Below are 17,319 nucleotides of genomic sequence, written 5' to 3'. Positions count from 1 at the left end.
TTTTAATTTATTTCACTAATATATGTGTACTATATATTTTTCCCTGGTGTATGAAATATTAAATAATTATACATTGTATATTATTTGTATACACATATACACTCTTATTTATTATATTCCTTTGCTATCTTATGGTTATTTTACATCTACACTAATCAGTAAATTATTTGCTGCACTTTATCTATGTTTTCAATCTTTTTTGTCATTTGTCACATGTCACTTTCTTCAGTGATATGGTCACTGTGTCGCCTTCACACTTTTTGAACTTTAAGATTTAACCCCTTCCCGACATGTGACGGAATAGTACGTCACATGTCGGGACCCCCGCTTTGATGTGCGCTCCGGCGGTGAGCGCACATCAAAGTCGCGACATGTCAGCTGTTTTTTTACAGCTGACATGTGCGCGCAATAGCGGCGGGTGAAATCGCGATCACCCGCCGCTATTAACTAGTTAAATGCCGCTGTCAAACGCAGACAGCGGCATTTAACTACCGCATCCGGCCGTGCGGCCGGATATGAGCGCATCGCCGACCCCCGTCACATGATCGGGGGTCGGCGATGCTCCTCCATTGTAACCATAGAGGTCCTGGAGACCTCTATGGTTACTGATTGCCGGTGGCTGTGAGCGCCCCCCTGTGGTCAGCGCTCACAGCACACCTGCAATTCTGCTATATAGCAGCGATCTTATGATCACTGCTGCATAGCAGAGCCGATCAGGCTGTGCCTGCTTCTAGCCTCCCATGGAGGCTATAGAAGCATGGCAAAAGTAAAAAAAAAAAGTTTTTAAAAATGTGAAAAAAATAAAAAAAATATAAAAGTTTAAATCACCCCCCTTTCGCCCCAATCAAAATAAATAAAAAAAAAAAAACCCCAACCTACACATATTTGGTATCGCCGCGTTCAGAATCGCCCGATCTATCAATAAAAAAAAAGCATTAACCTGATCGCTAAATGGCGTAATGAGAAAAAAATTTGAAACACCAGATTTACGTTTTTTTGGTCGCCACGACATTGCATTAAAATGCAATAACGGGCGATCAAAAGAACGTATCTACACCAAAATGCTATCATTAAAAACGCCAGCTCGGCACGCAAAAAATAAGCCCTCACCTGACCCCAGATCACGAAAAATGGAGACGCTACGAGTATCGGAAAATGGCGCAATTTTGTTTTGTTTTGTTTTTTGCAAAGTTTGGAATTTTTTTTCACCACTTAGGTGAAAAATAACCTAGTCATGTTAGGTGTCTATGAACTCGTAGGGACCTGGAGAATCATAATGGAAGGTCAGTTTTAGCATTTACTGAACCTAGCAAAATAGGCAAGCAAAAAACAAGTGTGGGATTGCACTTTTTTTGCAATTTCACTGCACTTGGAATTTTTTTCCCGTTTTCTAGTACACGACATGCTAAAACCAATGATGTCGTTCAAAAGTACAACTCGTCCCGCAAAAAATAAGCCCTCACATGGCCAAATTGACGGAAAAATAAAAAAGTTATGGCTCTGGGAAGGAGGGGAGCGAAAAACGAAAACGGAAAAACGGAAAAAGTTCCGGGGGTGAAGGGGTTAATATTTCATCTTTGTTGGTTAGATATATTGTATATTTTTTAATAACACTTCACACAATTATATTTTATTATCACATTTATGGATTGTGCTTTCACCATTGCACACTTTTTGTTTGCAACCTTTATTTGCACTTTTCTATTACATGTGAATGTTTTACACTAGATGCTAAGGTTTTTATATATCATATAACATATACTGGTGGCCTGTAATATATATGCAATATTGTATTATTAATTGTGATCTATTTATTGCACTATTATCTTTTCCTTGTTTATTTTTATCTCTCATGCATATGCCACTTTATATTCACTTAATATATGTAGGCTTCTCTTATGCAGTAAATTATTTTATTTTACACATTGGCACAAATTACTTTTAACTATAGTATCACTTTTATTGCAAATATATAGTAATACTAATTTTTTCTCTTCCTTAGCTATAGATACTTACCCGATATAGCTTTCTTTATCTGACAGCAATTTTGCATCTATCGCCTTTCTCCCCTGCACAATCGTATATTATCTTTGTTGTTTTCAAACTGAATCACTTGATTCATTCCGATCATGTGACCGATTCTGGTCACGTGTCTGGAGCCTCTTGGCGATATCAGACGTATTGTCTTCCGGTGACGTCATACGCGCAATAAAAGTGGACAGATTCCTTCTCTTGTGTTTAGGTTGCTGTCTCATAGCAGCATAAAAAACTTATACATGTTTGGTGTCTATGAACACGTAATGACCTAGAGAATCATAATGGCAGGTCAGTTTTAGAATTTAGTGAACATGGTAAAAAACAAAACAAAAAAGCAACTGTGAAATTGCACTTTTTATTGCAATTTCACCACACTTGGATTTTTTTTCCTGTTTTCCAGTACACAATATATTAAAACCAATGGTGTCGTTCAAAAGTACAATTTGTCCTGCAAAAAACAAGCCCTCACATTGCCATATTAACTCAAAAATAAAAAGGGTTATGGCTTTGAGGGAAGGGGAGCAAAAAACAGAAATTCAAAAACTGAAATACCCCTGGTCATTAAGGGGTTAATATCTTATGCATCCCCCCTCAAGTGCCTCATTACTTTATGTTATCTACGTTTTTAACCAGTGGCGGACATATCTGTTTATACATACTATCATACTTCAATCTGTGTTACCTGTCAGGGTGTACACATAGGTCAGAGATTTTGTTATGCTTAATTGAGTTTTGTCTACACTATGACTAAAATATGGTATATGTATACCTTTTTATGCTGTATTCCTAATATTTTTCTAGTGGAACTAGCCAACTACAACAGCTTTTAAAACTGCTTTTTTCAGTTAATTAATCATACCCATACATTAACCCCTTCACCCCGAAGCCTGTTTTCACCTAAGTGACAGGGCCAATTTTTACAATTCTGACCACTGTCACTTTATGAGGTCATAACTCTGAAACGCTTCAACGGATCCTGGTGATTCTGAGATTGTTTTCTCGTGACATATTGTACTTCATGATAGTGGTAAAACTTCTTCGATATGACTTGCATTTATTTGTGAAAAAAAACGGAAACTTGACGAAAATTGTGAAAATTTAGCAATTTTCAAACTTTTAGTATTTATGCCCTTAAATTAGAGAGTTATATCACATAATATAGTTAATAAACAACATTTCCCACATGTCTGCTTTACATCAGCATGAAAATAAAAAATATTTTTTTTTCCACAAAAATGATATTTTAGCCCCCACGTTTTTATTTTCCCAAGGGTATCAGGAGAAATTGGACCACAAAAGTTGTGGTCCAATTTGTCCTGAGTACGCTGATACCCCATATATGGGGGGAACCACCGTTTGGGCACACGGCAGAGCTCGGAAGGGAAAGAGCGCCGTTTGAAATGCAGACTTAGATGGATTGGTCTGCAGGCGTCATGTTGCATTTGCAGAGCCCCTGATGTACCTAAACAGTAGAAACCCCCCAAAAGTGACCCCATATTGGAAACTAGACCCCCCAAGAAACTTATCTAGATGTGTTGTGAGAACTTTGAACCAACAAGTGTTTCACTACAGTTTATAACGCAGAGCAGTGAAAATAAAAAATCTTTTTTTTCCACGAAAATTATATTTTAGCCCCCACGTTTTTATTTTCCCAAGGGTAACAGGACAAATTGGACCCCAAAAGTTGTTGTCCAACTTGTCCTGAGAACGCTGATATCCCATATGTTGGGGGGACCACTGTTTGGGCGCACAGGAGAACTCGGAAGGGAAGGAGCACTGTTTTAGTTTTTCAAAGCAGAATTGGCTGGAATTGAGATCGGACGCCATGTCGCGTTTGGAGAGCCCCTGATGTGCCTAAACAGTGGAAACCCCCAATTCTAACTGAAATCCTATCCCCAACCTTAACCCCAGCCCTAACCCTAGCCCTAACCCCAACCCTAACCCTAACCCTAGCCCTAACTCTAGCCCTAACCGTAGCCCTAATGGGAAAATGGAAATACATAAATTTTTTAAAATTTTATTATTTTTCCCTAACTAAGGGGGTGATGAAGGGGGGTTTGATTTACTTTTATAGCGTTTTTTTGGCGGATTTTTATGGTTGGCAGCCATCACACACTAAAAGACGCTTTTTATTACAAAAAATAGTTTTTGCATCACCACATTTTGAGAGCTATAATTTATCCATATTTTGGCCCACAGAGTCATGTGAGATCTTGTTTTTTGCGCGACGAGTTGACGTTTTTATTGGTACCATTTTCGGGCACATGACATTTTTTGATCGCTTTTTATTCCGATTTTTGGGAGGCGGAATGAACAAAAACCAGCAATTCCTGAAATTCTTTTAGGGGGGGGCGTTTATACCGTTCCACGTGTGGTAAAATTGATAAAGCAGCTTTATTCTTCAGGTCAGTATGATTACAGCGATACCTCATTTATGTAATTTTTTTATGTTTTGGCGCTTTTACACAATAAAAACTGTTTTATATAAAAAAATAATTGTTTTTGCATCGCTTTATTCTGAGAGCTATAACTTTTTTATTTTTCTGTTGATGATGCTGTATGGTGGCTTTTTTTTTGCGGGACAAGATGACGTTTTCAACGGTACCATGATTATTTATATCTGTCTTTTTGATCGCGTGTTATTCCACTTTTTGTTCACCTGTATGATAATAAAGCGTTGCTTTTTGCCTTGTTTTTTATTTATATTTTTTGCGGTGTTCACTGAAGGGGTTAACTAGTGGGATAGTTTTATAGAGCGGGTCGTTACTGACGCGGCGATACCAAATATGTGTACTTTTATTGGTTTTTTATTATTTACATAAATAAATGGATTTATTGGGAAATGTTTTTTTTTTCTTTATTTGGGGATTTGTTTATTTTATTTTTATACATTGTATTTTATTTTTTTTTGCTTTCTACCATTGTCCCAGGGTGGGACATCACTGTATTAGATCAGATCGTTGATCTGACAGTGTGCATAGCACTCTGTCAGATCAACGATCTGACAGGCACGTTCCACAGGCTTGCCGGCGCCTGCTATTAGGAACTCTCAGCAGGCGCCGGCAAGTCAGGTGATTTCATGACCCGGAAGGAGTCCCGCGGCCACCTTGGATCCGGGGACTCCTTCCAGGTCACCGGAGCAGCGAGATCTCATCGCGTTGCTCCGGTTGGAGAGCGCAGGGAGCCCCCGTCCCTGCGCGATCCACCTCTATGCCGCTGTCACTATTGACAGCGGCATCAGAGGGGTTAAATGCCCGCGATCGGCGATAGCGCCGATCGTGGGCATTGCTGCGGGGTGTCAGCTGTCATATACAGCTGACACCCGCACCCGATCACCGCGGCACTCAGCGCGAGACCGTGGTGATCGAGCCTCCGTACTAGTACTGCGGCTGGCACAAATGCAGTGCCGGCAGCGCCGTACTAGTACGGCGGCTGGCGCGAAGGGGTTAATATGTCCATGCGGCCCCCAGTGTCCTGGTCGTCGCAGTGATGTCATTATCCTTTCAGGGGAGAAGTGATGTCATGTCTGAAGGCAATGAAAGACAACCACATTCAGGTATTACACACATGCAACATGTTCACACTCCAGACCAGAAGGGGGAGCTCTAAGCCTGTTTAGGGTGAACTCCCCTATTTAACATCCTGATCTGGAGGGAAAAGGGGTTCAGAGTTCAGTTCCTGTCAGGAGGACAGAGGGAGAGGAGCTCTGCTGGCATGAAATGCTGCAACTCCTGGGAGAAGACACTAAAAAGTGAGCCTATTGCAGAGAGTGCGCAGGAAAGCAGAGCACAGGAGAGGAATATCAGAGGGAGATCAGCCAGGAACAAGCTGCTCCTTTCTGAGGCGCAGGGGCCGGTAGCCAGGATACCGAGGAAGCAATCATCTCCAAGCCTTGCTTCAGAGACTGGCAGGACAGTTAATTCCAGTTAGCTGCCCGACCTTAATACCTAAGAAGACACGGTGGCAACTTGTGGGGGTCGGGGCGTCTCTAGGGTCCCTGTAAACAAGCCTCAGGCCATCAGTCATACGGGTTTGTCCTATCCACACCATCTGGGGGACAGAGAGGAAGAAATAACATTTAGAACATCTACAAGAGTTGTGAGGACCTTACCGAGAAGCTCAGCAGGGAGGTACTACAACACACAGGCGCTAGAAGGAAGGCTACTGATTTCCACCTGGATAAGGGGACTCTGGATTTGCCTTCAGACCGGCCGGACTCTGCTTACCCTGTGGTCTGTACCCTGGACTGTGGATGCTGAAGCCTCCAGTAAAGGTAAAGAGACTGCAACCTTGTGTCCTCGTTATTCTCTGCGCCTTACATCATCTATCATCACCACCTACACTTCTGGGAAGCCCTGGGATTACACTTCACCTGTGGGAAGGTATACCATCTAGCTGCCATCACATCACCCCAGCGGACCCCTCACAGCAGCGTCGGTCACCCTGACTGAATACCACAAGTGGCATCACAAACTATCCCTTTAAAGACCTTTCCCAAAACCATAAAAACTCTTTCTTTCATTGGACGCCCCTCCAAAGGGCCACGGAGTGGGTCGGGCCACCGTGACATCCCTACCGAACCAAAGGACCCGATGTCGAGTACCCCATTGCCCATACTGTGGGGGCGACCTTCCTTCCTTCCTCTTGATTTTATATTGTTAAAATAAAGTTTAGTAATTTTAATTTGGCCTCATACTTTATTGCTTTAGTTTGGTATTTTTCAAATGCTATGGAGAAATTTTTGGGAAAAAAAACTCTCAAAATGCTTTGAATGTAGTGCATTTTATACTTTGCTATAGTGTTTAATGTAAGATTTGAATACTACTGCATATGTGAACCAAAAATAACACAGAAAAATGACAGATTATAAAAAAATTCAGAATGGTTTGTTCTGCAATGTTCAAGATTTTGTCTCATGCTGTAATGATAACCAATATGCTTTGTGTGCAGCTGTATCTGCACTTGTGTTCAGTAATTGAACTGTTAGAATTTATTTGGTCTGTGATTGTCTTCTTTATTTAAAGGTTATTAATAGAGGGCCATTATCCTACAAATATATTTAGAGTCGAATTGCATGTACACTTACAGTTCGATAACCACAGCTAGTCTGTGTATATGTTCGGCAACCAGATTCCCATAGAGACTTTTCAGCAAATGATCCTCTTCAAATCAATTTTCATAAAAGCTCCAGCTAATCTACAGCATTGATTATCTGTCAAAACTCTAGGATAAGCGTTTCCTAGTTATAAATGAAGTGTTTCTCTGGTTACACAGTTTTAGATTTTCATGTGTGAAAAGGTGCCTATGTTGTGGATGCAATGTGTAACACATTCTCATTACTCTGTCCCTTTCCTCCAGGGGATCACCATCATGGAGGCAAGTGTATCATAAAATACCTTAAAAAGTCAAATTAATTAATTAATTTATTTATTAATTATGCATTGATAAATGGAAAATAAAAAATACTTATGACAAGGGCAACACTATAATACCCTATATGTTGACCTATGGTACTTATCGAAGTCAACCTGACCGCGGATGTTGGCACCCTAAATTAAACTACCGTATATATGGCAACCTCGCTGCTTGACAGCTGTCCCTGTTTGTCTGTATATGGCCCTGTGTATCTAGAGAATGTTAGTGATAATAATAAACAGGATTAAACAATATATTATATATAGGTACATATAGAACTGTAGGACAATTATAGGGTTTAATGAAAGGTAATAAATACCCATTCCTTTGTTATTACACAAAACCATATAATGTAGGTTCCTCAAACCCTCACTACGTCTTAGAGAAACCATGATTCTAGTTTTCATAAGTCCTGAGGAGGTTCACAACAATGAATGAAGTGACAGTGCTTGGTCACTTTATTCGTCATCTTGCATCCTCCATTTGCTCATAGAGTAGGTTTTCCTTGTTATATTCATTTGAAAGGTTTCTTAGAAAATGCAATATTTTATTATATATCAGAAACATGTATTTTAGGTGATACATATCCAGGGATACTCACACACCAAGCAGTGCCCAGGATGTTCATACCTTTTAATCACTTGGAAGGAGCCCAGCTATCAATAAGTTACTCCAAAAAAGTCCCTAAAATCTGTAATACAGCTGCTGCTGAGTTTTAAGTTATGTTTTTTACTTAAACATACTATATATTAAATATTCATTAATGATATGCAGAGCAAAAGGCTCAGATTATGAACAGATCGTTGGAAGGAAATATTAAAGAAAACTATGAACATACAGTATTCCTAAGGCTACTTTCACACTAGCGTCGGGAACAACCCGTCGCTGCGCGTCGGGCCGACGTTCCCGACGCTAGTGTGGTCTCCGCCGCACAACGGGGGCAGCGGATGCATATTTCCCACGCATCCGCTGCCCCATTGTGATGTGCGGGGAAGTGCGGGGAGGTGGGGGCGGAGTTCCGACTGCGCATGCGCGGTCGGAAAAAGCGGACCGTCGGGAGCAAAAAACGTTACATGTAACGTTTTTTTCTCCCGACGGACCGCTACCATACGCCCAAACGCCGCCAAACGCATTCACCGTTTGGAAATGCGTCGCAAATGCGTCGCAAATGCGTCGCTAATGTTACTCTATGACGAAACAACGTATCCAGCAAAAACTTTTGCTGGATGCGGCGTTTCGCAAAAACGACGCATTTGCGACGTATTGCAGTTAACGCTAGTGTGAAACTAGCCTAAGAAAGTAAATGTGAAACAGATAAACAGTCATAATGTAATATTTCACCTGATTAGGTGTCTTTACTTAGATGAGAAGATAATAATGAATCCCTTACTGCTCTAATTAGTAACTTTTGACTTCTCAAGAATCCTGGGGAAAATTGTGCCAGATACGTGCTGTTACAGTCATGTAGCCATAATAAAACTGAATGGTTGTTTGGTCTTGTTATGTAATTAAATAGGTGGAGGTTTATTAGCTGTAAGCATAAACTACTATATTGCAATAATATCAGCTGTTTAATATCATGTTGTTATTAAAAGGAACCTATTATTATTATTATTTATTTATATAGCACCATTGATTCCATGGTGCTGTACATGAGAAGGGGTTACATACAAATTACAGATATCACTTACAGTAAGCAAACTAACAATTACAGACTGATACAGAGGGGCGAGGATCCTGCCTTTGCGGGCTTACATTCTACAGGATTATGGGGAAGGAGACAGTAGGTTGAGGGTTGCAGGAGCTCCGGTGTTGGTGAGGCGGTAGCTTCGGTAGTGGTGAGGAGGCAGCGGGGTCAGTGCATGCTGTAGGCTTTCCTGAAGAGGTGGGTTTTCAGGTTCCGTCTGAAGGATCCGAATGTGGTTAATAGTCGGACGTGTTGGGGCAAAGAATTCCAGAGGATGGGGGATATTCGGGAGAAGTCTTGGAGGCGGTTGGGTGAGGAGCGACTAAGTGTGGAGGAGAGAAGAAGGTCTTGGGAGGACCGGAGATTATGTGAAGGAAGATATCGGGAGATTAGTTCAGAGATATATGGAGGAGACAGGTTATGGATGGCTTTGTAGGTCAGTATTAGTAATTTGAACTGGATACGCTGAGGGAATGGGGGCCAGTGAAGAGATTTGCAGAGGGAAGAAGCGGAGGAGTAGCTAGGAGAGAGATGAATTAGTCGGGCAGCAGAGTTAAGGATGGACTGGAAAGGTGCAAGGATGTTAGCAGGGAGGCCACAGAAAAGGATGTTGCAGTAGTCAAGGCGGGAGATGATGAGGGCATGCACAAGCATTTTAGTAGATTGAACCTTCTCATGGTTCTGAAACCGAGGGCAGCATGAATCAAAGCCTTGTTTCACAATTATAGCCAGTGATGTCTTCCTCTGAAAAGCTTCGGCGTTGTATAACACTGTCCCCAAAGATGATTGGCTTTCTGCCTATGCACAGTGTACACAGAGAGCTGCCAATCAGTGGTGTGAGCAGAGTTATACAGAGCTCAGCATTCAGAGAACTTCACCCTACCCGTGCCCTCTGTTCTGCTAATGACCTGAGGTTACCATCCTCAATAATCAGAACCTCCCACTCCCTTCTCCAAGACTTTTCACGTGCTGCGCCAATTCTTTGGAATGCACTACCCAGGTTAATACGATTAATCTCCAATACCCACAGTTCTTAGCGTGCCCTAAAACCGCATTTGTTCAGACTGACCTACCGCCTCAACGCATTAACCTAACTATCCCTGTGTTGCCCATTCAAATTTTTTACCATAACCAGGACCTTGCATCATGTTCTCACATGATTTATGCATTTATAGCCCTCTGTGTCTGTCCTGTTACATACTTAGGCCAATAACTGGTTCATGCAGCATTACATGAACACCCGATTTTTACACTATGGCTGGTCTGAACAACGAAAGCAATTGTCACCATCCACCTCTCATGTCTCCCCTTTTTCCTCATAGTTTGTAAGCTTGCGAGCCAGGCCCTCATTCCTCTTGGTATGTGTTTTGATCTATGTGTTTATTGTTATGCTGTAATGTCTATAGTCTGGACAAGTCTCCTCTAAAATGTAAAGTGCTGGGGAATATGTTGATGCTATAGAAATAAAATTATTATTATATTATTATTAACTTGTAGACCTGTAGTAGACAAACCAGTGATTTTAGCAAAACTGCAACAATCAGCAAGTAAATGATACATTGCTGCAATCAGGGGTCTCTGCCCCAATATCCATGCCGCTCTCAGATGAGGAACAAAAACCTTGAGACAGATTCCTTTGAAAGATCAGATCTAGGACCATAGCTGGAGATAAAACTAGAATGGTGCCACTGTAGCAAGAGACCTTTAAATCACTGGCATTGGCAAAAGATAGTTGGGGTAGAGCGAGACTAGTCTTGTCTCAGTCTATGTCTGGATTTTTAAAGTATATCTACTCTGAAACATTGGAGCGTCTCAGAAAAGAATATACCTGGATGCAATCATGCAGCCACGCTCTGATTCATGCTGCCCACAGTTTAGGCATTTTTAATCAGTTTACAAGTTCCCTTTAAAGGGAACCTGTCACCCCCCCCCAGGTGTTTGTAACTAAAAGAGCCAACTTGTGCAGCACTAATGCTGCATTCTGACAAGGTGGCTCTTTTAGTTCTTGCTCCTGGCACTGCTGAAAAAATCGTTTATCAAACTTGCCCCTCATACCTTGAAATCGTCTCGGGGCATGTCTTTCCCCCCTAATCCAGACGCACCACAGCCGTCACTCATGGCCTCTGTGCGCCGCCTCCTCTTCCTTCAGTAGCGTCCCCGGCGCCTGCGCTGTTATTTTTTTTTTCAGGCATGCGCAGTTGCACTGCCCTTCGAACTTATAGCGCAGGCGCCAGGGATGCTAATGAAGGAAGAGGAGGTGGGCCCCGGCGCGCAGAGGCCATGAGTGACGGCTGTGGTGCATCTGTATTAATGGGAAAAGACCTGCCCCCGGGACAATTTCAAGGTATGAGGGACAAATTTGATAAACGAATTTATCAGCAGTTCCAGGAACAAGAACTAAAAGAGCCACCTTGTCAGAATGCAGCAGTAGTGCTGCACAAAGTGGCTCTTTTAGTTACAAACGCACGGGGGGGGGGGGGGTCAGGTTCCCTTTAAAGAATCACTCCCATCAAAGTTTTTATCCTCTTAATATATTCATATATCATATTGTATGGCACTGTGTATTTACAATTAATACCCAGCTAATTCTCCTCTTAGGTCTATGACATCACGTGATTAAAAATTGACTAGCTGAATCCTTCTACGCTCTATGTAGAAACAGGAAGTCTATTTCCCCCTGTATGAGTCATGATTCACTGCAAAAGTCCCTAGCAGGAGGGAGGAGTTGAACGGGATTGATACATGCTAGAAAAAGAGACTTCCTGTTTCTACATAGAGCAGAGAAAAGAGAAGATTTAACTGTGTAGAAAGGCAAAATTAACAATTGTAAGTACATAATGCCTTATAATATGATGAGTGCAATATATAAAAAGTATAAAAACTTTGATGGGAGGAGTAACTCCATTTTACACCAGGAGTCTTCAGATAATTTACACAACTTTGGCTGTAGGAAACTACAAGGCCAGGGCCATTGATTCTCTCATATGAGAGAATTAGGCCAATTATGCTAATGACAATCAAACTCTGACACGATATGAGTTTACTCAGAGTGTCAGCATAGTATGATCTGCAAATAGAAATAGAAGACTTCCTTTGAGGAAAGACTGTTTTTTACTGGGTCCGAAACGCGTCAGACCTATGAGGGGGTCCCCATGATGATGTTTTTTTTTTATTGCTGAAGATGTTTAAATAAAGAAATAATTTTTTACTGAAAAAGGATTCCTGTGCCGGAAGTCTTCTATTTCTATTTGCACACGTGGTAGTCAGCCACTGATCTCCAGACACGGACGGTCTCAGGTATATTTTGGTGAGTGAAGTTTTCTCTACCCTTTTCCCTTTTGCTATAGTATAATCTGGTTCTCTCAGATGAGAGAATCAGGACACACTGTGAGGAGCAGCTGGAGAACAAAATTTCTGTATCTTCTCCATTGTGTGAGTCTGTGGATGTCATTTAAATGCAGTCCAAGGTTTTCTACGCAATGTGACAGAGTCACTGGCTTTGTAGAGGAAGGGAGGTACGTGTCACTGCACATGCAGCGGTCAGTGATGTGAAACCGTAATGTTTTGGGGTTTCCAGCACACTAGGTGCTGAGAGGCCATGTACAGAGTTCAATGGGTCAGTTTTCTGTGAGCTCCCGCAGTGCAGGTGGGAGGGTACTCACCTTACCCTTTTCCCTGCAGGACCTGCAGTGAGGTCATGATCATGTGATCAATCACATGATGGGTTACAGGCTTAGGTTGAAATAACCGAGCTCTACAGGCAGTCTGAGTCCAGCTAGCCTGGAGAAAGAAGTCTCCAGAGGCTTTGTGGCTCGTCGGACACAGACTGAACCTGTGCTGCTCCAAAGCGGGGTGCCACCCGCAACATACGGACTGTGTTGCTGCATTTTGCTTTTTCTTTTGTTGTTTTGTTCCTGTTTTAACTGAAAAGGCTGAGTTTGCTTTCCTCACAAGTTGGTCTATACTGCCTTACAATAAACCAACGAGGGCTTTAAAGAGAAAATGTTCCCATTTTTTCTACCTCTGTGTGCCGCCACATGAGTGAACTACTACAAGTGGTGTTTCGAATGCAGGCATCGTTCCGGGAACGCCAGTAGCAGTCGTGGTCAAAACCGCATGTCCTGAGTAAAGGAGTCCGCAAGCCAGCACTGTGGCACTGAGTCCCATGAGGTCGGGGTTGTCAAAGACTTGCTTAACCCCATGATAATCGGCCAGGATGTCAGCCTGTTTTAGGACTTGTGGGGGAAGCCTGCGATGATAAGTGACTCAGACAGAAGCCAGCCCAAACTTTCTCAAAATCTTTTGGCCAAAACAAAAGCTGCCGGATGTGTATGTGATATGGTATTCGATGGGAACTGTTAATGTATGATTGGTGAGTATGTGGTGCAGAAATGGAGTTCTTCCAAGAGTGGACAGTGGGGCTGTGGAAGATTTGAGGGTTGGAGGAGCTTGGGTGAAGGCAGAACTGAGGTGGAGCCATGGCGGAGTCTCAAGGGGGCCCGAAAATTTTGCCAGCATGGGGCCCTGAAACTCCTTGTTGACAGCCCTGTTCACAGTATAGGCCTCCTTTATCAAAACTGCCCAACAGTATATCGGTGCTTGTTTCACATAGCAGCCAAGCACAGCACAGCTTACCAGCGTAGTTTAAGAAATGAGCTGTGATTGGTTGCCATGACCCACTCGAAGAGCCCCTAAGGTGCCAGAACAGTAGAACCCCCAATAAGGTACCCCATTTTACAAACTACACCTCTCAATGAATTCATCTCGGGGTGCAGTGATCATATTAACACCACAGGTGTGTCACAGAATTTTCTGAATTTTTACTATCAAAATGTAGTTTTAGCCCCATATTATACATTTTCGAAAGGGGAAATGGGTAAAAATGGCACCAAAATTCGTCACAGAACTTATGCTGAATGTAGAAATACCCCATATGTGGCTGTACAGTACTTCATAGCCACATGGCTCGACTCGGGAGGGACGGCGCGTTATTTACCTCCTGGAGCACAGATTTTCCTAGAATAGTTTATTGACTCCATATACAGAGGTCCTACGTGCTAGAAGAGCAGAATACCTCCTCAAGTGACCCTGTTTCGAAATTATATTCCTTTGGAAATTAATCTACAGGTGAAGTGATGATTTGACTCCATTAGTGTTTTTCAGAAGCAAAAAGCAGTGGATGTTGCTGAGTGAAAATTGCAAATCTGCTATTGTAGTGCCCATACATTGTAGTGCTCAGTACGTTATAGCACATGTACATTGTAGTGTCCGTACATTGTAGTGCTCAGTACATTATGCCCAGCTCGTGTTTCTGGAGACTTGCAATTAGTCAAGCTCTCATCGCTACAGAAATGCCAAACAAGTGGACACTAAATGTAGTTTAGGCACATTGTGGGGCTCCGAAGCGAGGGCAGCATTTGGATTTGGGAGTGCAGAAGTTGATTAATTTCTTTTCGGGGATGAGGAGCCATTATGCTTTTCCAGAGCCTTTGTTCTACCAGTAACGTGGAAGTCCCCTATATTTTCATTAACAGATGACAGAACTGAGTGGGGACTTGTTTTTTTGTTAACTGAGTTGTAGCTTTTATTGGGAACATTTTACATAACATTTTGGATCATGTTTATACTATGCTTTACACTGAAACTGCAATCACGATAATAGTGATTTCCAAAATATAACTACACCAGGGGTGTATTGAGAATTCATTGCCAAAAAATTGGATAACAAGTATCCAGACACACCACTCACAAAGAGGTATAATGTAAAAATATATACATTTTATTGAAAAATATACAACACAAAAATTCATAAAAATGTTAAATAACACACAAGAAGTAAGAGGGAAAGAGTGTACTCAAGTAAACCACACATGGTAGAGTGAAAAAGTAACGGGTTATGGGTTAGTACAAAGACTAAGTAACAAGGATCTCTCCTGAAAAGATAATATTTTGCTAATACTAGGTATAACAGGTCATAAAGTGCCAACAGTGCAGAGCAAAATATCATATACAAGATCTAAGACATACCCATGTCAGAATGAAGTGCCCGTCCACCTTACCACAAACGCTCCGACGCGCGTTTCGCGGATGCTTTCTCAAGGGGAGGTGTGTGTGTATTGTCCTATCTAATCTAGCTTTTATCTCCCATCTGAATGAATCCAGGGCGAATCATGAGTTGTGCATGCCACCGCCACCCCCGGGTCCCAGGTGCGTTGATTTCTGGCACTCACTCCCGGCGTGCGAGGAGGAAATCCTCCATGACGTCACTTCCGCCTACCGGCAGTCAGAAGAGGCCTTTGATCAACGCAGGGATTCCGGGCCCAGTGCGCGTCGCCATTTTTTGGAAGACCAAAGACAGATAGGTATATTGCTGAACTATGGTATGTGCGTGTGTGATAAAGAGAGGGGGACTTAAAGTATACGGCCATACAGATGTAGGATAAGACATATTAAAAGTATAGCAAGCAAAAAAAATTTTTTTAAACAGCATATCTCATCCCCATGTGATGATTTTGATGCCTCTATAGCCTTACAGAAAATATTTTTACGCCAGGAGCAAGAGCACCACAAATATGGAAGCACAAATCTGTTATGCGCCTGTGCTCAGCCTCCACAATGATCACATCACCCACATACCGTACATAGAAAATATATATGATCACATGAAAGGAAATTGCAGGGATAAATATCATATCAACATCCATATTTAGTTGTTATTCAAGAGGCACAATTATTAAATAAATCATATCATGATGTAAGCGACCTCTTCCTTTTTGTTCCAGCTGGTACCCTGCAATGATTGAAGGATTCCCATCATAGAAGGTAAGTATCACAGAATCACATACTGCAAGCAAGATGGATAAGGACAAATTACTAAGAGTAAAGAAAAATAACACAAATTAATTAAAAAAATATAATAACAAACACACACAGTTAAAAAGCAGAGAACTATAAGAATGGTGCAAAACTCAGTTTTTTGTTCAGTCCTGATGGGGACATAGTGTTCAGCTCAACAATCCACCTAACTTCGGATTTTGCCAGTGTCTGTTTTAGATTACCACCCCTTATACAACCATACACTCTGTCTATGCCTCTAACTTTTAAAGGGAATCTGTCACCCCAAAAATGGCCTATAAACTAAGGCCACCGGCATCAGGGGCTTATCTACAGCATTCTGTAATGCTGTAGATAAGCCCCCTATGTATCCTGAAAGATGAGAAAAAGAGGTTATATTATACTCACCCAGGGGCGGTCCCGCTGCAGTCTGGTCCAATGGGCATCGCGGTCTGGGTCCGGCGCCTCCCATCTTCATACGATCACGTCCTCTTCTTGTCTTATTGCTGCGGCTCCTGCGCAGGCGTACTTTGTCTGCCCTGTTGAGGACAGAGCAAAGTACTGCAGTGCGCAGGCGCCGGGCCTCTCTGACCTTTCCCGGAGCCTGCGCCCTTTTTTCTTTTTCTTTTAGTGCTTTCTATTCCAACTTTTGGGAGTCAGAATAAACAAAAAATAGCCATTCGAGTAACAGGGCAATGGGAAGAGAGAGGCTAAGTGCCACAATTGGCGCATTTTACAGATGCGCCTGTAACAACCCTGCTGGCATCACTGCATGGCCTCCTGTAGCGCCCCCACTGCTGCAGGGCCGAGGGGTACCCGGTACCGGGCCTCTGAGTCTCTGTTCTGGGGTTGTCACGGTGGCTATACCCGGTCCGTGACCCTGCTGAGGGGCGTCCAGTGAAAGGTGGTGGTAAATGGTGGTGATATTGCGGTGCAGTGTAGGTCGTAGTAAATAACGAGGACACCAGGTTGCAGTCTCTTTACCTCTTTACTGAAGGTTTTAGAATCCTCAGTCCAGAGCGCTGTCAACAGGGCTGTCTGAGACCGGCCGGTCCAAAGGCACATCAGGAGTTCTCTTTACAGGTGGGAATCAGTGTCTACCTTCTAGCGCTGTGTGTTGTAGTCCTTCCATGCTGAGCTCCCGGGATAGTCCTCACAACTGATTCTGTCTGATGTTCGTTCTCTCCGTCCCCCAGGTGATATGGTAGGACGCACCCGTATGACGGGGTAGGCCTGGAGTTCTTCCGGGATCCTAGAGTCGCCCCTCTCCCACAGCTGCCTCCGTTGTCTGCTTAGGTGATTTGTGTGAGACAGCCAACCTATAATTGGCTGTCCGGCCGTGGTTT

Source organism: Ranitomeya variabilis, chromosome 4, assembly GCF_051348905.1.
Source record: "Ranitomeya variabilis isolate aRanVar5 chromosome 4, aRanVar5.hap1, whole genome shotgun sequence".
NCBI lineage: Eukaryota > Metazoa > Chordata > Amphibia > Anura > Dendrobatidae > Ranitomeya > Ranitomeya variabilis.
This window is presented reverse-complemented; position numbering follows the sequence as displayed.